The 19,757-nt window shown below is 46.2% G+C and overlaps 1 long non-coding RNA gene across 1 annotated transcript; it reads left to right on the plus strand.

Moving 5' to 3' along the window:
* Window positions 1–266: 266 nt before the first annotated feature.
* On the plus strand, window positions 267–12,781 carry LOC134472618 (uncharacterized). The gene is made up of 4 exons (XR_010042506.1): window positions 267–458; window positions 6,011–6,196; window positions 6,948–7,386; window positions 8,157–12,781. It is a non-coding gene; the product is annotated as an uncharacterized LOC134472618 (long non-coding RNA).
* Window positions 12,782–19,757: the final 6,976 nt, after the last annotated feature.

The following is a 19,757-nucleotide window of genomic DNA, read 5'->3' on the forward strand; positions in this document are numbered from 1 at the left end:
CCGGCTAGACAATTTTACCAAGCAATTGAGAAGCAGTGCAAGCCATGTAACAGTGTTGGGGTTGTTGAAGGTGGTTTTTCCAGAGGTAGCAGCTCCCTGGTCAGACTTACTTTTGGATGGAAAAAGAAGTCACAACTTGACAGCTGTGCTAACATCTCAGTGGCGGTGATACAGAGGGAAGGGAGACAGGATAAGCAGAATGTGGAGCTGGGGACCAGTCTCATTATAAAATGGTTTCTTTAGGGCTGGCCAGTCTACACCCAAGGGTGTTGAGGGCTGGGCTTAAGGTGGTCTGCATCCATCCCCAAGGGACCTGTTGTGGTGGCAGACTCAAGCACTGCTTGAGTATTCCCAGAAAGCGCTGTTTCAGTTGATGGACAAAGGAAGAGTTGCTTTCCCAGTGTGAGTGGCCATTGTCTTAGCCTCCAAGGATACCGAGGAGAAACAGCAAAGGAGAGGTGAGTTTATCAGTTCTGCTTGAGCTGGAACATCTGTCTGTTTGGCCTGTGGACACTGGTCTCCAGTTCTGGGTCTTTGTCTGGTGATGGAAACTTACAACACTGGCTCCCTGGCTCTGTGGCCTTTGGGTGAGTCCACTTTCCAGCACTGTAACAAATACCCGAAGAAAATGACCTGAAAGTGGAGGAAAGGCTTATTTTGTCTCATCCTTTCAGTCCATGGTTAACTGGCTTCAAGGCAAAAATATCAATTGGAAGGGTTCGTGTGGTATGGGAAACCTGCTCACCTCACAGCATGCAGGAAGGATTGGGAGAAAGAGAAAATAGTTTAAGAGGAAGGGTTGGGGACCATAAATTGTCCTTACGGCTGGGTCCCCAAGGTTCGGTCCCTTCAGGAAGTACCACCTCCTGTTCCCATTATTCTCTCTCTCTTTTGTCTTATTGAGACAGGGTCTCACTATGCAATTCAGGCTGGCCTTGGGTGGTCTCAAACTCTCAGCCTCCCAAATGCTGGGGTTACAGGCATAAGCCACCATGCCCAGCTCCATTACTTCTCAATAATGCTATCAAGTTATGAGGTCATCAGTGAATTACCTCTTAGGATAAAGTTACAGCCCAGTAATTTTTCCAAAAGTTCATTAGCCACAATGTCTTCAATACAGTGAGCCTTTGAGGGGAAGCATCCATGTGATAGCTGGCTTGGGCTCAGTCACCCTATCTGCTTTACTGGGGTCCTGGCTACAGTAGTAAGCCCCTCAGTGCATGAGCACATCTCACATGGCAAGTCTTGGTCTATGTTTCTCTGTATCTTTTGCTTCTGTTTCTCTGGAAAGCCTGGACTAAGTCGATACCTTGGCCCCAAGGTTTTAAACTTCGAATATTTGGGGCGAGGAGGCCCTGAGTATATTGTACACGAGCACAATTCATGGATGTAGTGGACTAAAATGAGTGAGATATATGAGAGACACTCCTGTGTTAGTGCTGGGCAGATGTGATTGCACAGAGGGGAATCCACAGTTCCACAGGTGGGCAGCGCTCAGGAGGTCCTCCTGTGGGCTCACTACTCATTTGCATTGCCCAGGTTGAAGCTAGAGGTGCATGCTTGGTGGAATGGGTCTCTTCTGGTTTCTAGCTGTTACCTGGATGGCTGGGGACAGGTGGGTCTCAATCCCTGCCCTGAAGCCATCATGGAGTGTAACATGGGGACGGCCCCAAGGAAAGCCAGGAGGGCCGGACATTGTCCCCTTGCCTTCAGAACAGCTTCTTCCGCACTGCCACATAAGCAAAGTTTCACCTGCCTTCCTTCAGAAATTCACAAAATACAGCTAAACACTGCAGGCTGATGGTGGCAACCTCGGGGAGCTGTCAAATCCTGCTAGTCACAATCGACTCGCTATGTCTTCATGTACAAAATGAGAACTTTTTCCTAAGAGCTATTTGTATTCTGCTCACTTTTCCCATTGAATTCACTGTTTTGTCTTAGACTAAGAAGTTAACAGTGAGCTTCTGTCTCTCTCATGAATTCTAAAATGCACCCAGGAAACTTTTAGTAGATGGCACAATCGAAACTAACAAAAACACATTTTTAAGACTAAAATGCCAGGTTTAAGTAGCACTTTCTACTGAAAATGCTAGTTTTAAGTAGTATCTTTTTTATTTCCTCTTTTATTTTTTAATAGGTAAAATAGCTCTTTTCTGGGAGATGTGATTTGTCTCAGTGTCCCAGCTGGTGCTAAAACCCCCTGCTCTGCAAATGGAAAGCCAGGGCTTGCAAGGTTAGGACCTAGCAGGGGGAATGGCTAAAGTGAATTGGTATTTGTGAGAACAAGGAGGTCCACACCAGGGAGGGTAGGTGTGTGACTCCCTACCCTTGGCCCCAGGAAGTGCTTAGCTACACTGTCAGATTCATCTTTAGTAGTGAGGAAATTCAGGATCATATGGGTAACATTTCAGTGTGTTCCCTTGCTCTGGCTGCTCCTCTACCTCTTCCTGGGATTGACAGATATTTCCTAGTCTGGTCTTGGTGTGAGCTTTCCTGTAGTATCAACTTGATTGGCTTTGGGACCCACCTAGGGCATTGGTACAGCTCACTTCTGGGTTTTTCTGGTGGGGATTATGGAGGCAAGGGGTTGGGAAGCTACATCTAGTTCCTCACCTGTTCTCTCTGGTACTGGTCCTCTGCTCTGCTCCTGGCCACCCTAACAATATTTTTGTTCTGCTTCACCCATCTACCATGATGTTCCTGCCTTGGTGCCGGCTGACCGTGGACTGCATTCCTGGAAACCATGAGCCAAAGATAACTTTTCTTTCTTTCAGTTGTGGGTGATGAGTATTGTGTCCCAGGAACAAAAAAGCTAATACATCTACCCTGGCTTCTTCGATATTTAAAGATCTGATATTCTGTCTTTGGGAGGAGACTCCACTGCAGTCACCAGATTTTTGTGAAGTTTTTCAGTCAGAGTTGTTGTGGTTATCTATTACTGTATTACAATGTACACGAGAGTTTAGTGGCTTAAAGAATGATTTTATTTTATGGGTTAGCTTGGTGATTCTTAAGCTATAATAGGAGGATTGGGTTTCTCCTTATTTGGCAGACAGGCTGGTCTATTGGACTTGTGTGTCTGGAGTCTTGGCTGGGATGGCAGAGAGGCGCGGTCAGTGAGGACAGTGATCATGACCCCTGCAGTCAGTACTGTAGTCCAGCATTGTGGTCTTGAATGAGCAGAGAGGGGAGCTGTCAGCTTTTAAAGTGCAAGGTCAAGATCAGTTTTGTTTTGGCTCTATCTGGCAGCCGTGGAGTTTGTCCTTATTTCAGGGCACAGAACATCAGTTCCACCTTTCAATGGCAGCAGATTCAAAGAAATTGAGGGTGTGTTTTTTTTTGTTGTTGTTTTTTGTTTTTTTTCATGCTGAGGATCAAACCTAGGGCCCCATGCATGCTAAGCAAGCACTTTCACTGAGCTGCCTTTCCAGTCCTTCATCCTTACTTGAACACAAAGAACCTCAAATTAAAAATGTGTCACAATGGCTAAAATGTAGAAACAAACCAAATCGTCACCAATGGCTGGTGAATAAAGAACAGGATGGTGTATAACATTGTGGGATATTACTCTGCCATAAAGGGGAAGGAAATTTGGGTACCTAGTGGCTGAATCTTGAGGACATTATGTCCAGTGACATAAGCCAGTCTCAGAACAGACAGAACCTGCAGAATTCCACTTGTCTGAGGTACCCGAGGTGGGCAAATTCATAAAGACAAAATGGAGTTTCCAGGGCCCGGGGAAGGAGGCTAGGGGGATGTGGAGTTCAGTTCTGGAAGATGAGAAGTGTTTTGGAGGTGGATGGGGAGCTGATTGCCCAGCAGTAGAATGATCTTATTATCCTGCACTTAAGCACAGTTAAGATGGTAAATTTTATCACAAGATGTAATAAAGTACTCTGCAAAAAGATTAAAACTAAGGCGGCTGTCTGAGCTTGAGCGGTGTCTTGCATCTCCCTCTTGTCTGGGGGTGCTCAGTGCACTGGGCTCTTGGAGCTGCTTCTTTTCTTTCTGGTGAGGCTGGCGTTTCCCTGGAACTGCTTCCATGGGGAGGTGAGCAGGGCTCCCTGGGCTCAGTAGGAGCTTAGATGTTTTCCCCAAACCGCAGGCTAAGATCATGAGGTGACTTGTTAGTGTCATTTAAAAATTAAGTCCACTGATGACTTTCTCATCCTAAGGGAAATTTATTCCTCAGTTATTAATTCTCTTTCATTGTCTTATTAAAATAGATACAATGGCATAAAATCAAGTCTGGGAAGAGCCTTAGTGTAGCTGTAGCCTCTCAGCACAATCAGCTTCTGGTCCTCTGTGACCTCACCCACACTGTCCCTGCCATTTGACAGTCTTGACAGTCTTGCTGTGCATCATGGCTGCTCCGCGCCTCCCCTCGTGGGCTGGGGTGGGCAGCATGAATGTTCAGGCTGGAGCTCAGAAGGGCTCTCTGCTCCTTAATCACATGGTTCTTACCCTGTATTTGTCAGTAATGCCTGTGTCGATCATTCTATTAAAAACTTAGTTGGTTGCATGTTTAGAAACATGCACAAACCATACCTGTGCAGCTCCTTGCAGTTTCATAAAGCACTGACACCTGGGAATGTGTGGCCAATCAGAACAAGAGCATCCAGAATCCAAGGTCCTGTGGGCACCTGCAGGCATGCTGCCCAGGAGAGCCGTGCCTTGGCTCCTTCAGATGTGTCTTCCCTGTCTTCAAACTTTGCATAAACAGGAGCAATGCCATGGATACTCTTTTGTGTGGACTTCTTTTATTCAAGCACATGTTTGCAAGATCCAATCCTGTACCCTTTGAGGTGGCAGTGCCTTTTATTCCCATTGAAAAATCCCAGTTTTCCCCCACTCTGTTATTGGGCACTTGGCTTGCTTCCTGCATTTCAGTGAGAATGAAAAACACTGACACCAATTTTCTCACACAAACTCTTGGACACAAGGGTCCTTGCCTGGCTGTTGATTTACATGGGGAAGCTGCATTCTCATGTCACAGGGTCCAGATATAGTAGCTCATGGGATCGTTATTTGCAGATATTATTCTCATACACAGTGGCTTGTCTTTTCACCGTCTTCACCGTCTTTTGAGGAACAGAAAATTTTAATTCTAATGTGTAGTAGTATAAATAGTTTTAATTTTTCTTTTTTAATAGCACATGTTTGGGTGTCTTAATACATTTCCCTATCTTGGAGGTAGGAAAAGAGTCTCTTACGGTTTATAAATGTTTATTTGCTTATCTGTTAATTTTAGATCTATAATGTGATGGTGTGATGGTTAATTTTGTGTTAATTTGGAGGTGATTTTGGATGAGGTGAGTATATAAACCTGAGTCAGACAGAGTGAGGTGGGCCTCATCCACCCCCTGAAGCTTGAATGGGGCAAAAGACAGCCTCCCTTTGTAAGCGAGGCCCAGAGCTGGCAGCCCTGGGCTTCTCCCCACGCCTCTGTCCATCTGGGAGTCCAGCTCCCTGGCCTGTGTGTATCCCTTCTCATGTCTCTTCTCTCTGTGTGCACATCCTCGGGGCTCTATTGCTTGGAGAACCTCAGTAATCCAGAGTGAGAAAAAGGTCACAGAGCAGCTTTTGGAAGCCAGAAATCTCTGGGGACACTGCTGACAGCTCTGGTATAGAACTCACAGCTCCATACTCTGCAAATGGACCCCTCAGCCGCTGCCCACTGCTAGCTGTCTGTTGTTCCTTCCAGGCAGTTTGGGAAGGGGCCTTGTCCATGGCCAGACACAAAATGAGGGGATGCAGAGGTGAAGACCTGAGTCAGAACACAGCCTGAAGTAGGCACAGTCTGGTGCTGAGCAGTGGGCTTGCTGTGCTGGAGGGCAGCTGGGAAGTGCCTGGGGGCAGGGACAAGGGCCCCAGATCATTCAGAGGCCCTGGGAGTGGAGCCTCTGGTGGCATAGACAAGTGCTGCACAAGGGCTGCCCCTGGTGATCGGTCCCATGCTCTTGTGATGCGTATACATTGCCCAGTGATCCTTGTTGCTCTTTCTTCATAGTGTCACACAGCAGAGGACTGAAGTGGAGAGAAGCTGCTTCTGAGACAGGGTCTTATTCAGACAGGAATAAGGGAGGAACACTGGAGGGAGCTGCAGAGCAGGAGCAGCTGCATGCTTCCGTCTTTAATTATTCCAAAACCTGCCCTTTAGAGCCTATAGGAGCCACCAGGGAAACTGTTATGCCAGGTAATGAATTTTTATTACCCCTTATCTTGCACCTGAGCTATCATGGAGTCCAGAGTTTATTACTTGGGCTTTCGGATCTATGATCTGCAGGGCTTGAGGAAGAGGCTTCCCAGGGATGCACCAGAGACTGGGGTATGGAGGGTGTTTCTTTTTGGTGCAACTGAGCCAGGGAGTGTGAGTGAGCAGGGATGTGCTGTTGATGAAATTTTCTGTGACAGCAAGTTACAAAACACACTCTTGAGAATGACATTACAATTCATATGCCGTGTGTGCTCGATTCCTTGAAAGGCAAAGAAGACGGGATTAGAATGTTAGTCAAGTCCTCTTTAAGAAATCCTTCCCCTCCCATTTCCTGTTTGCCTAAGTAACCCTGTGTTCATTAAGATGATGATGACGGTCATGTGATTACATTATTTAAGACCAGGGTGTATTTATGACATGTTTTCAACCAGACTTAGGAAAGTTACATTTATTTTTGGGTTACTCACAAAAGAGTCTCAGTATGTATCTGTTAACTGAAGGAACTACACACACAAATCACCAATATTACCTCAAAAAATAGCAGGTAGCATTTAAACTGTATTTTGCTCTAGGTGTTTTGAGTCCTGCCCAAGTCATCTCTGTTGTGACTGCTCATTTGCACTTGCATTGTGTCACTGTTGTAATCAATGCATGACTTCTAGTGCAATTAAAATACAAGGCCCTAACCCTGTGCTCATTCTAATGGAAATGTATCCAATTGTTACTATAGCTACTGAAGTGCAAACAAAGCAAAACAAAACAAAAACAAGACAACTAACCAGCCAACCAGAACCTCTTTCTAATATGAAGATAACCAAATGTTTGTCAGCACTGGGCAATCCCCGAGACGTCGCGATTTGGGCAAGGCATCTAAAGTCATGGTGAAGGCCTTCGTGGACTCCTGCTCTGCAAGCAGGGCCTGCAGAGTCCTTTGGTATCTGCTCATTACTTGATGAAGAACTACCAGCAGGCAGCCGGGATCCACCAAGCTGTCCTCTTACTGGATGCTGCCCGAGGTCTGCTCGGGTCCAAATAAAAAGCTATGGAGAGTGAACACTTGGGCAGCAGCCTGCGGGTCGCTGCCAGGGACGCTGTTCTGCTTTGTCTCCCGTTGCTGGATACTGTTTCAGCAAGGTGAAAGTGCTGGAGCTGCAAATGGCCTCGCTGAGGTGAGATGTAGGCTGGGGACGGTTATCAAAGCAGCAGCAGGCCAGGCACAGATGCGAATTGGGAGGTGAGACACCCAGACTGCGAAGGGTCTGTGCAACAATGACAGTGGGGTGACAGTCTCAGGTGAGTCTGCAGCGGCTGCCATGAGCCAAGGGGAAGCTCTGAACCGAGAGCATCTAGAAAGTGTGCGTGGTGGGCTGTGTCAATCGGGGGTCCCCGCATGACTCAGTATGTGGAACAGAAACACATAGTATGGAGGTTGGCAAGGCCACATCTGCCATGGCCTAGGCAGGCTGTGACCCTGGAGTCCAAAGGCAAAGCTCTGCGGGAGACGCCTTACTCTTTGGGGACAAAGAGTCTTTTTGTTCTATTCCAGTTCCAATTGACTAGATAAGGGTCTCCTCCATGCCACAGGGCAATCCATTCACTGAGTCCACCAAGTTTGGTGTTGATCTCCACCAAAAATCCTCACAAAAACACCCAGAATAATCTTTCCAACTATCTGGGCACCATGGTCCAGTCTAGCTGACATGCATTAAATCAATTATCACCCAGATCGAGGTAATTTTGAAGGATGGGCCCCTTTATCCATCCTGGCTTCCTCTGGCTTTAAAGCAAGCAGTAGCACAAGATAAGAGCAAAACCCCACTTGTCAGGGGCTTCTCAAGCTGGTAGGGATGGGTTGACGCTTACATCTATCTAAGCACACTTGGCTACAGGATGCAGAGGAAGAGAAGACACTGGTACTTAACATTTTCCTTTGTTTTAGCATGATTACCAGAGCCACAGATGGGTTCCAGAAGCTTGCTCAAGCTCATATGCAGAAGCAAATGGAAATCCAGACAATGACATCCATAGTCTTACCAAGATGTATTCCAGAATCATTTGATTTTCTGACTATAAAAGAAATCTTATACCTTGGAGAAAATGTAGATGATAGAGAAGAAAATAAAATACCTGGAGAATAGACAAAGGGAAGCATGGGGGGGGGTGATCAGACAGCACGAGAGGAGGCAGCAAGCTCTCCTCTGCAGCCTGCACGGTGACTCTGACCTCAGAGGGCTGCAGCTGCTGACTGAGCTCACGGAAGTTATTTATCATCATCTAGCAATTGGAATGATGACACACTCACCTCTGAGACTCTAAGAGGACCCATCGGTCAGTAGACTCATGTTAATGACTGGAATTATAGCTTAGCCCTGGGAATCACTCTGTAGATATCAGCTGCTTTGGTAGCCACCAGGCATGGTGTCCTGGGAACAGGGTGGGTTGTGTTGTGTCAGATACCAGGCTCTTCTGAGGGGCATGCATTGGTGCAGTATTTCCAGAAGGAGACTGGTTTTGTGATTTCTGTCTATATTCCTGCATAGATCTTCTTATTCCACTTCTTTAGCCCCTATTATAAATATTTCTAAACTTGTCATTGCCAGGCATAATGCTAGGTATCAGGAGTAGAGGAGTGAACACCCCAGATAAACCCTTGCTCTGGGAATATCTAGTGCACATTTCTTAGATGGAGTCCATGCACGTTTTCTGGTTCTGCATCTTTCTGCACGTGCTCTGTAGAATATGATTTTCTCTTATTTAAGTCACCTTTCCAGTCCTTAACCCCAGTCAGAATTCCACTTCTGTCACCAAATCATCCTTGACTCCTTGGAACTAAAGTGGATCTATTTACTGGGCACATGCTTCATCACAAGTACTAACATTGCTCTTCTGGAGTGTCTGAAGCCCTCATTCTTCACTTCTCTGCTGACGCTTACAATGTCTACCTTGATTCTGGTTATTTATGTTCCCGATCCTGCTCTCCTACAAAACACAGCTCTTTGCAATTAAGATCTCGGATTCATCTGTCTTTGTCTCCCTTGCCCTACCAAGCACAAGGCCATGTGCCTAAATGATATTTAATTGCTGGTTTTTGAATAAAATAATGAAGGAAGGAGCTGGCCATGATGAATGATGTCTTAGATGGGAACATGTGAGACACTAACCAGTTGACAGAAGAAACAAAGCTCCCTCCTTAGCCCCAATGGGTTTGAGTCCTTTTCAGGGAGGATTGTGGATAGGGCAGAGCTGGAGCAACTGCTGGTTGTTTCCTTGGGCTCTTTATTTCTAATGGCACTCCAGGGGGCAGGGACAAAATGAAAGCTATTAATGCCCAAAGGCTGCTCATTCTGCCCCCATTCCTCAGGACCTCAGGTGCTGTTTATTTCCTACAGATGCTGTAACAAATTACCCTGAGCTTGCTCACTGAAAACAGCATCAGTTTATTGTCTTGCAGTTGTGATGTCAGAAGTCCAAGATGACTTTCGCAGGCCTCAAATGCAGCTATTGACAAGGGTATGTCCCACCTGGCTGGTCCAGGCCCCCCTCTCCTTCCAGCACCTCATGTACTCCTCAGCTCTGGCCCTTCGCCCCACATCTGTTTCTGGCCCCTCATCCTCTTTTGAGTCTGTCCTCTCTGTCTCTCTCTATAAAGGGCCCCTGCAATGCTGGGGGTCCATCCAACTAAGTGCTGTGTCTAGTGCAGCTCTTGAGAATCTCTAGGGCAGAGGATGGTAAAGGAATGAAGGCAGGAGTGAAAACGTGGAAAGCTGAGGTCAGGCAGAGCTGCTCTCCTGGTGGGAGGGAAAGAACCATCCAGTGACTGCAGCACATTTATTCACACACTCAGCGGGTTGGTGTCAGGCAAGACCCCTCTGCCTAGCAACTCGCTGGCCCAGCTCACCTCGGTGCCCCTGTTCTCGGGCTGGATGAACGTGTTCACCAGGCTTGCCTCAGGCACACTGTGTTCTTGGGGCTGACCTTGCTCTAGCCCCATGTGTGTGATCAACCTTCAACTTCAGCTGCTCCCCACACCTCAGTCAGGGTCATCTCCTCCTCTCTGGGTCCTTCACTTTATCACCTTGGCCAAATCCCTTTTGCTATGTGAGATAATATGGTCCCGGGTTGTGGGGATGGACTCAACTGTCACATCTTTGGTCTCTAGGCCTCCAAACAAGGCTGGGGTTGGAGGATGGCAGGTGTGTCTGTGGTTGATTCCCTCAGGGCCTGAAGTGTCCTGAGTTGCTATCTTGGCATCATGATCTGGACTGGTCATTCTTTCTCTGACTTCCACTGTATGGACAGCACCCTTGCCCTTGGGGGTCTCCTTCCTGCAGTACACATGATCCTCACGTTCAGTCTGTTTTCTACAGTTTTATTCTTACAGTGTTGAATAATAGGAAAATAGAGACAGTGTTTTTTTCTTCTCCCCATACAGTTCTTATCTTGAAAAATTATATTTATTGTGTGTATGCAGATACTTGCTCAGCACCAGGTAGTGATAACACTGCCTTCATTTTTAACAATTAAACATCTTCAAAGTCAGCTTCCAAGACCGATCACACTCCTCTTCAGTGAGTGACTATCCTTAGTCTGCCTCATTAGACAAATTGATCATGGCCCTCTTACAGTCACTCTAATAACCAAGACTTGTCTTGTGATGCGGGCGGTCAGTAATCTTACCTACAAGCATTTCCTGCATGCACGCTAGGGATGGCACAAGAAATGATCCAGAGATGCAATATGAAATAGTTTGACAAATAGGAAAACTGTCCCCTTCTTCATGTTGGAGAGAAAATTGTGGTGTCTAGAGGAATCGACTGAAAGAAAAGTAGACAGTGTCTGGGCACAGTACTCTGTGGGCACAGACGGTGTTCCTGTTTAAGCTTTCCTGTCGAAAATATGGAAATGGGATTATGATGGACCTCTGTCCATTTGTAGCCTGGAATAGTCTTGCAAGCCTAGGGGAAAACAGTAAAGAAAAAGAGAATTATGATAACTGTTGTTAGCATGCTGTGTGTTCCATAGAAAGTTTTGACTTTGTTACTCTTTAGAAGTGAAACTTACCCAGTGTGGTGGGGCTTTAATATCTGTGAATTAAAAAATAATTTGTAATATTAAATTCAATCCAGATTATTTAAACTTACTAGACAAAATATATAAATCTAAAGTGATATCCTGATGGAAACAAAGCAGCACAAACTATACTTTTAGAAATCATGAGAGACTGCTTTTTAGCTCTCTGTACTTTCTTTAACCTTGAGAAACACATTATATTAAAGAATGTGTTTGTTTCTTTGGCAGAGTGTAGAACAAAGCTGTCTAAAATACTTTCAACGACCTTCTCTGTAAATGCAGAATAATCGTACAAATGTTGGCTTTTAGTTTGCTCCCAGGGAGACTTTTAGCTTGTAGTGGGAAACAGAGTTCTGTATCTGTTTGATTTCCTGTCTGCAGGGGCTTGCAGTGGACAGGTGGCTTGGAAGCTGGCTGTGTCCAGGCAGAGCTCTGTCTCTGTGGCTCCTCACTGTGGTTAGGCATGGATTTGCAGGGCAGACCTGGCCCATGCAATCTACACAGGGGTGGCCCCTTGGGGCAGGAAGTCATCCTGCAGTGGGGAGTGGTGCTGTACCACAGTTGCACGTTCCTCACTGTGGCTGAGGGCCTGGCACCCATGCCTGACTTCTGCCCCTTCCTTCCTCTGGGCAGCTCCTCTCAGCTGGCTGGAGTCCTCCCTGAGGTCTTCAGTGTCACTTTGACAAGACCCATCTGCTCTCCATGGGCACCCACCTCTCCTGGGCAGCAGGGTAGTCCTAGGTGTGCACATGTGTGCCCCTGTACAGCTCCAGGTCCAGGGCACCAAGAAGCCTAGAAAAGAAGGATACCTTTCCACTTATAGAGTTGTGATTAAAATGTGTTGAAAGAAATTTAATAAGGACAAGAAAAATGGTTGCCAACTAAAATTCCCAGTCCATCACTGGGTATTTTTTCTGATGACTTCTAGGGCTGGAAGGTACATGCGCAGCTCTTACTCTATAAGAAGGAGTGGAGTTTGGGTCAACAGGATTGCACTTCTAGGGAGTAAGAGCAGAGACTTGGAAGGCTCTGGAGGGCTCAGTGGTCTACACATCTGTGACTGTACTTGCTGCTCTGCAGTGCACACTTACTTGTTGGGATAGATTTCCTCAGTTACTGGGACTTTAGGGCAGCTGTGGTGAACCTGTGGCACATGTGGTGAACCTATGGCACATGGCCATTTGTTACCACTGAAAGCTCTAAAAGGTTCCCCTTCATGGTTGTGGGGGATGGTGTTCTGCTCTAACCTGACTTCCTTGATCTGTGCCTGTGCTGTGTGGTTTTCCTTGGGTGTGACTTCAGTAGCATGAGCAATGTCGCCATCTACTGCAGTCAGCAGGGATCCTGCATGCAGAAGTGAGTCCCCACCAACACCCTGAGGTGAGCGTGTGGGAACTCCGGCCTGCCACTTCTTCCTGTGGGGCCAAGCTGGCCTCCCAGGGCCTCTGCTGAGCAGCCACCTATGGGTGGCTCCACTCTCCTCATCCTGCTCCCCAGCTGCCTCCTGATTGTTCCAGGAAGGTTTTATTGTCTCAGATGTGTTTCTGAGGCGCTCAACCTGGAACACACCTAGGGTTCATTAAATCAATTGTGGGATTCCCCTAGAAGGGGGTTGTGCAATCATAAAAACTGATAGTTCAGAAGTACAATTATGTATTCACAAACCCATTTGTAATTGATAGGGGAAAAACACAGTTGACCAAATAATTAATTTTGTAAGAAAAAGGTGAGAATAGATATGCTGAAAATGTATAATAAGAATTAACTTCAAAATAAAGAGTAATATTTTTTCAATTTGCTTGCTTGGGTTCCCCAATTTTTCTACACTACAAATTATAACTAGAATTTGTTGGGTGCTTGCTGTGAACATCTCATACAGACCCTGTCTTAGTTACTTTTCTCTTGATACCCACAAGTTAAGGGAAGAAAGCTCACAGTTCATAGAGGGTTTAGTCCATAATCAGCTGGCTCCAGTGCAGGGTGGCACATGGCAGCGAGGCAATAGTTCATGGTGCTGAAAGACAACAAAAACAACAAGAACAGAAGGGGAAAGCAAGCCTCTTTTCCTCCCTTATAGGATACGCAGGCTACCTGCCCTGGGATGGATGCAGCTCTCATACTCCCAATCCCAATGAACCAGTCACAAACTCTAGATTCAGCTGCCTCCATGAAGTCCATGCCCTATGACTGCATGAGGCTTTGGGAGACATCCAAACACAAAGCAAAACACACCCATATTCACGGCATTATTCCCAAGAGCTGAAAGGTGCAACAGCCCAAATGCTCATCAGTGGACTAACAGGCAAGGAAAACGTGGTGTATGCATATAATTGAATGTCAATTATTTTAAAAAGAGGGAAAGCCTGACCCATGTGATGATGCAGATCAGCCTGAGGACTCATGCTCAGTGAAATAGGCTCATCACAGAAGGATATGTTCCTAATGATTCTACTAAATGAAGCTTTTACAGGAAGTATGGTGAAGGCAGTCAGGGGCTTAGGAGGGGGCATGAAGGGCTTTTATGGGGACAGAGCTTCAGTTTTGCAAAGTGAAGGGTGCTCTGGGGATGGAGTGTGAATGTGCCTTGTGCTCCAGAGCTGTGCATGCACACTGTCAATGCTGCATGTTCTGTGTCATATCCCCACTCATATTTCACAACCTCCCCCCAAAACTGATACCACAGACACAGTGAGACAGCATGGTATCAAAATCTTTGGTTGGCTAAGCTTAGTCAGCCCTGACCCTTTCCCTATGCCCATCTGTGCCCTTCCTTGTAAATGCAATTTTAGCCTGAGCCCTGCTAAGTTTAGCAAGAATCTTCTTGTTTCATGATGTCTTTTTGTGCTAGCTGTCTCCAGTGAGAACCTTGTTAGGTCATTTCAGTCAGAATCTCCCTTGCTCATTGCTTTTGACTGACTTCTGCTGTTGGAAGAGGTTGCCATGCTGGGTAAATTATACATAGGAGAAGTTTTTTTGGCTCACAGCTGTGGAGTCTGGAGAATGCCTCTGACAAGGGTCTTCTTGCTATATCCCAATGTGACAGAGACCTTGTGACAGGGGAGTCAAGAGGCCAACCTCCTGTAAGCATTAATGCACTCCCACAGTGGTGGTGTCACCCATTCTCAATGGTGGACAGTCTCGTGGTCTCATCACCAAGAGTCTCACCTTTTCCGACTGCTACAATAGCAATTGAATTCCAATGCATGTTCTGGAGGAGACATTCAGACCATAGACTCATGATATAGCTTCTTAGTAATGCTCCATCTGCACAGCCTCTTAAATTTCTACTTGCTCATGCTGTTCAGAGCTGAGAACAATCTCTCTCCCACCCACAGATCTCAGGATGGCGGTCCCTGTGCCTCTGGTCATGGTCCTGAACAAAGGCTTGCATTGCTTTCATGAGCACCATTGAGCATGTTTTTCACAACGAAGGGCACCCAGGAAACTTTGTGACCCTTTCATTTTCTGCAGGGAAACCCTTAGCACATCACACTTCCCCATGACTTCTAATCCCTCCCAGATTTAATTTTCTATGCTCCTTTTGTATGATGCCTATTTACGGAGGCAGCTGGGGAGCTGAGGACAGGGTTCTGCTGACCTGGCTCTCCACATGGCATTGCAACCTGGAGCGTTTCCATGCATTTTCAACGCTGCTTCCAGAAGCAGTGTTTTGAATCAGATCAATCAGCCCCATGCAGTCACTGAACCGGGTGTTTTTAGTGTGAGGTGATTTTCTTGTTTTAGCGTCCATCACCCTCACTCTTAGAATTCGATGGTAGGTGAGATGGTGTTGTGGCAGTGGAATTTGAATGTGAAAGGGATGGCCTCACGAGGAAGTTTCAAATGCATTTGTGCACACTGTGGTTTGGTTATGTTTCTATGCCTGAGTAGTGGCTGTACATTTACTTTCTGCTCTATGGATTTGGCTGGTCTTATTTTTTTAAAAACAAGCAAGACCTTTGTTTATTAGTGCAATGCATCCATAGCCAGATGGTGTCTTTCATCCCTGCGGGACTGATGCTGCTTGACCACACATCACACTGATCATAAAACGAAGGCTCGCTTGTGCGGCACAAGGCTGTTGGATATCTCAGACAATTTTCTTCGCAAGTAGAACTGCTGCTGATAAATGTGATACCGAGCAACAGCGGAACAGATTTTTCCTTCTAGTAAGTGCATAATCTAATTTCCCATTAGTCTTATGCTTCTGTGTTATCTCATACTCCCTGAGTGTAAAATCATCCTCGGAACCTGCATTAACTTATAAAGCGAGGCACAGTAAGCCAAGTCAATGAAAAATAACAACTTAGAAATGGCAAGGGCCAACTGGGGCCCAGCCGGTTTCATTATCTTTGCGTGTACTTAGTTTGCCAATTATATTTCCTGGGATGTTTTCACTGATGGTGTTCAGGAGTGCGATAGGACACAGATTATACCAATTTGGCTTCCAAACGCTGGCAACCAAATTGCTCTACACTACTTTTGGAGGAAATGATGAGAATCATTATAAAGCACTGGGGATATTTGTGGGAAGGGAAGACATTCTGACATCAGGGCTAAGAGCAGGCTCTTTTGGGGTGTGTGTGTGTGTGTATGAGGTGTTACTAACACAGACTATTAGTGCTCATGTGATTAATTAACATTGTCTGGAGACTGAGACCAGCTTCTCTGAACCCCAACACTGGAATTTGCCAGGTTTGGCTGAGTAATTTGAGACTTGGTGTTGAGTCTTAGGGTAGCAGCGATTTTATCTCATTCGTGAGCCTCCCTCTTACCAATATTCCTGGGAATGTGGAGCCATTTTCCAGCCATTGAAGGAATCACCACAGATTCTTCTTGCTCATGGTCCTCTATGTGGCCGAACCCGCCGCAGACATGCAGGGGGTGCTGCAGTGTGTGATAGCCCCTCCTTGGATGCCTGAGAAGTGACCAGAGTGCCTGTTAGCTGTGTTAGGGGCTGCTGTCCTTTAAACCAAAGGAAGCCTCTAGAGAGGATATAGAGAGAATTTTAAATTTTCTCCTTGTATGTAGTTCTAACTGAAATATTATATATATATATATATATATATATATATATATATATTTATATGAGTTGTAATTTCTATTTCCCACACCTCCCTGTTTGTAATTTTCATTTCCCTACACCCTACCAGTTTGTGAGCATAAATGAAATTGTCAGACTTTTAGTGTCTAAGCCACTTTGACTCTTTAGTCTCACCTGTTCACATTGGTAGCTATACCAAAAGTCCTTTCGGTTGCCTCCTACATGGGTGAATTTGCTCAATTAGTGCTGGGCCTCTAGGGAAGCCTTGCAAGTCTTTTGAGGCAGAGGTTTGGGCCCTGCTAGCTTGGCCTGTGCTTTTAGAGAATGTTGCATCTGTGTAAGAGCTTGGTGTTTTATATATCAGGGTTCTTGGTTGAGTCCAGGTGACGACTGGTTGTGTGGGGTTGGCAGTGCCAAGAGGATTTGAGGGGACCAGCAAACATACTTGGTCCAGTTCCCTGTCTCTCATAGTTTCCTGTTCTCCACTGTGAAAAGCTCCAGTGCTGTCCAAAGCACAGTCATTTTCCTAGAGATCAAAGTGCATGGAGACATAGATGCATGGACAGAGATCTATGTCCTGTTGTGGGTTTCGATTCCCAGGACAATGCTGTTCTCAGATGCAGTCCTCACATGCAGGGGGTTTTCCATGTCCAGCGACACTGTTGTTCCTGACTTGAGAGGGTGAGCAGTTGATTCAGAACTGATGCATGATTAGTTTGTTAAGCAACTATCACAAGACAGATAAAATCTCATTATTTTGACTTCAAACCAGTGCTCTGTGGCCAACTCTGGGACCCTGAGTGGGGTGAGGCTGTATTAGAGCCACACGGACCTCCTGGAACTCGATCGTCACACCAGACAGGTGCCACTTTCATCTTCAGTAATTCAAGTCCTGACATTGATTCTAGAAGAGACAGCTGATGCTTAAAATAATAATCAACACCCAACATGGAATCAAATTCATCTTTACGGTGTGTGTGTAATAAAGAGACACAAATATGCAAGGACACGCAACTGGGAAAAGCTAATGACTGCAGAAGGGGTTACACAGGGCTAATTGTGCATCTTACTCTGATTGTCAAAGCAGTTCTTCCTGTGCAGCTCTTGATTTGCCTTCCTGCTTGTGTTGAGTTCTGCAGAAGGGAGACAGGCTCAGAGGAAAATGGTTCTCTGTGTGTGATTAACACAACAATGTGTCCTTGCCATAGGAACCATGATCCATCAGGCATTTGTGGGGCCTCTGCCAAAACCTAGCATCTCTCCAGATTCAAAACTAACTTTCTCGAGTGGTGAAATGTATCCCACGCTGTGGGTGTGCAAAAGTTGACAAAACAAGAACCACACAAGAAGCATTTAAGGAAAAACCCAAGACGATATCTGTCATCGGACCCACTAGACAAAAAGCAGCTGCTAGGGAAAAATATAATCAGTCAAGGCCAGCCATTACTGGAGCCCTGTAATAGACAAAGAAATAAAAATTTAAAAATTGTTTTTCTCACTGAAACTAATGGTGGTCCCATTTCCTTCCTGAAGCAGCTGTAGCTACACCCTAAGAGCCAGGGTGATCTACAAGTCACCAGAAAAATCAGGGCCCTGAACAATTAAGGCACAAATAAGCCAGCCCCTGTTTTCTTGAGGTAAATCACCAGATGATGTCTCTGCTCTAGTAAGGCAGAATTAAAATGCTGTGGTGCTAATCAGTGCATGAAGACGTGTCGAAAGAGAGATCCTGGAGTGGCCTGCGCGGGCCTTGTCAGAGAGGCCGTGGGCGTGGTGGGGAGACCAGAGGGCACCCAGGGGCCGCACTTGGAGCATCCAGTTGGCATTTTGCAGCCTGCATGGGTGCCTGCTTGCTGTTCCCATGACTGTAGGTGCGTGTTAAGGAAGCAGAGACTCTCCTGGTGCGGGAGCTCACAGGAGGAGAAGGGGCGCTCGGTTCTGTGGTGAAGGCAGAGTGGGCTGCTGTGCTGGTAGCTTGCCACGACCTGGTTGGTCAATGATGGGCGGCCAGCAGCTGTCAGGGCACTGACTTGTCTGCATTTCCCCTGGCAGACACAATGCTGCGCAGATTTCTACTTCCTGGGACTCACTCAAGCATTGGGCGGGTAAAGTTCCGGTGAGCTGGAGCCTCTTCCTCCCGCAGATGGCTCAGCGCATTCCTGACTCAGCAGATGACTTTCCTGCCTGTAGGACTCAGGCGCTCCCTTTCCCCCCAGGCTACTTGTTTTTCCCCTATTTTGGGGGGTGCCCTTTGGGCCATGTTTGTGGTGGCCATGGCCAGTCACCCACACTGTGCCTCCAGGTCAAGGTGGTCATCTGCCTGTGCATGGTGCCCGGGGCTTGCCTGACACCCGGGGCTCTCCCTGGAGGCTTTGGGCTAGAATCCACTTCCTGCTCCCAGCAGGACACAGGTGAAGCTATCTTCAGTGACACTCTGAAAATGCCCCTCACCTGATACCCATGTTTTCAAGCTTAGTTTATTGTATTAGCATGTGTTTGCAATACACGATGTTTGCATTCATGTTAGGTACATGTATCCAGCGTATCTTTGTTCTTTTTAGTTCCCTTCTGCTCTCCATCCATCTCCCTCCCTCTGTCTTTAGATTCCCCTTTCCTTATTATTACTATTACTACCGTTTTAGCCCTTGGCTGTGACATATAATGAATACATTCACTGTAGGAAGTTAGTACCTGTACATGAGGCATCTTAAATCTTTTTATGTCCCCTTCCCCTCCTCTTTCCCCCACCCTTGGTCTCTTGTTCCCCTTTCCATTTGCAAAAATTCTGTTTCCCTATTTCCAATGCTCAATCTTCTATTTTGCACTTTATTTACACTCTGAACTGCTCCAATGAGAGAAAGCATACAGTCAGGACTTAAGCTTATGTGTCTGAGTCATTTCACTTAATATTGGTTTTCAAAGTAAATTCTCTCTCTCTTTTTTTTTTTTTTTGAGACAAGTTCTCACAATGTAGTTCAGGTTGACCTTGAACACTCTCTTTGGTCCAAGCTGGTCTTGAACTCAAAATGATTCTCTTGCCTCTGCCTCCCAAGTGCTGGGATTATAGGTTATGTCACACGCTTAACAAGGTATGTTCATTTTTAAACGTGCAATTCAAAACTATTGCCACACAGACCCTGTTGGAACAACTGAGTTTCTGTAGCTTCAGATCTCCTTTTGCACTGCGTTTCTCCAGCTGTCCTGGACTACACTGCCCTGGGGAAGTTGGTATTAATGCCTCGGTTAGTGCTGGGAGCCCTGATCTCATGTGGTGAAGCAGAGTTTCATTTTCTATTTAATAAGTGCCCTTATTGCTCATGCATTTTTTACTATAAGCAGTTGCCACATTTCTAATGACAAATAAAGGCAAACAGAAAGTTGCAAAGACGGGATTGAGCTGGCAAATCCAGATCAGTTCCTCAGTGC

This window comes from Cavia porcellus, unplaced genomic scaffold (genome assembly GCF_034190915.1).
Source record: "Cavia porcellus strain 051 isolate PalLab524CR breed Dunkin Hartley unplaced genomic scaffold, mCavPor4.1 scaffold_24, whole genome shotgun sequence".
Taxonomy (NCBI): Eukaryota; Metazoa; Chordata; class Mammalia; order Rodentia; family Caviidae; genus Cavia; species Cavia porcellus.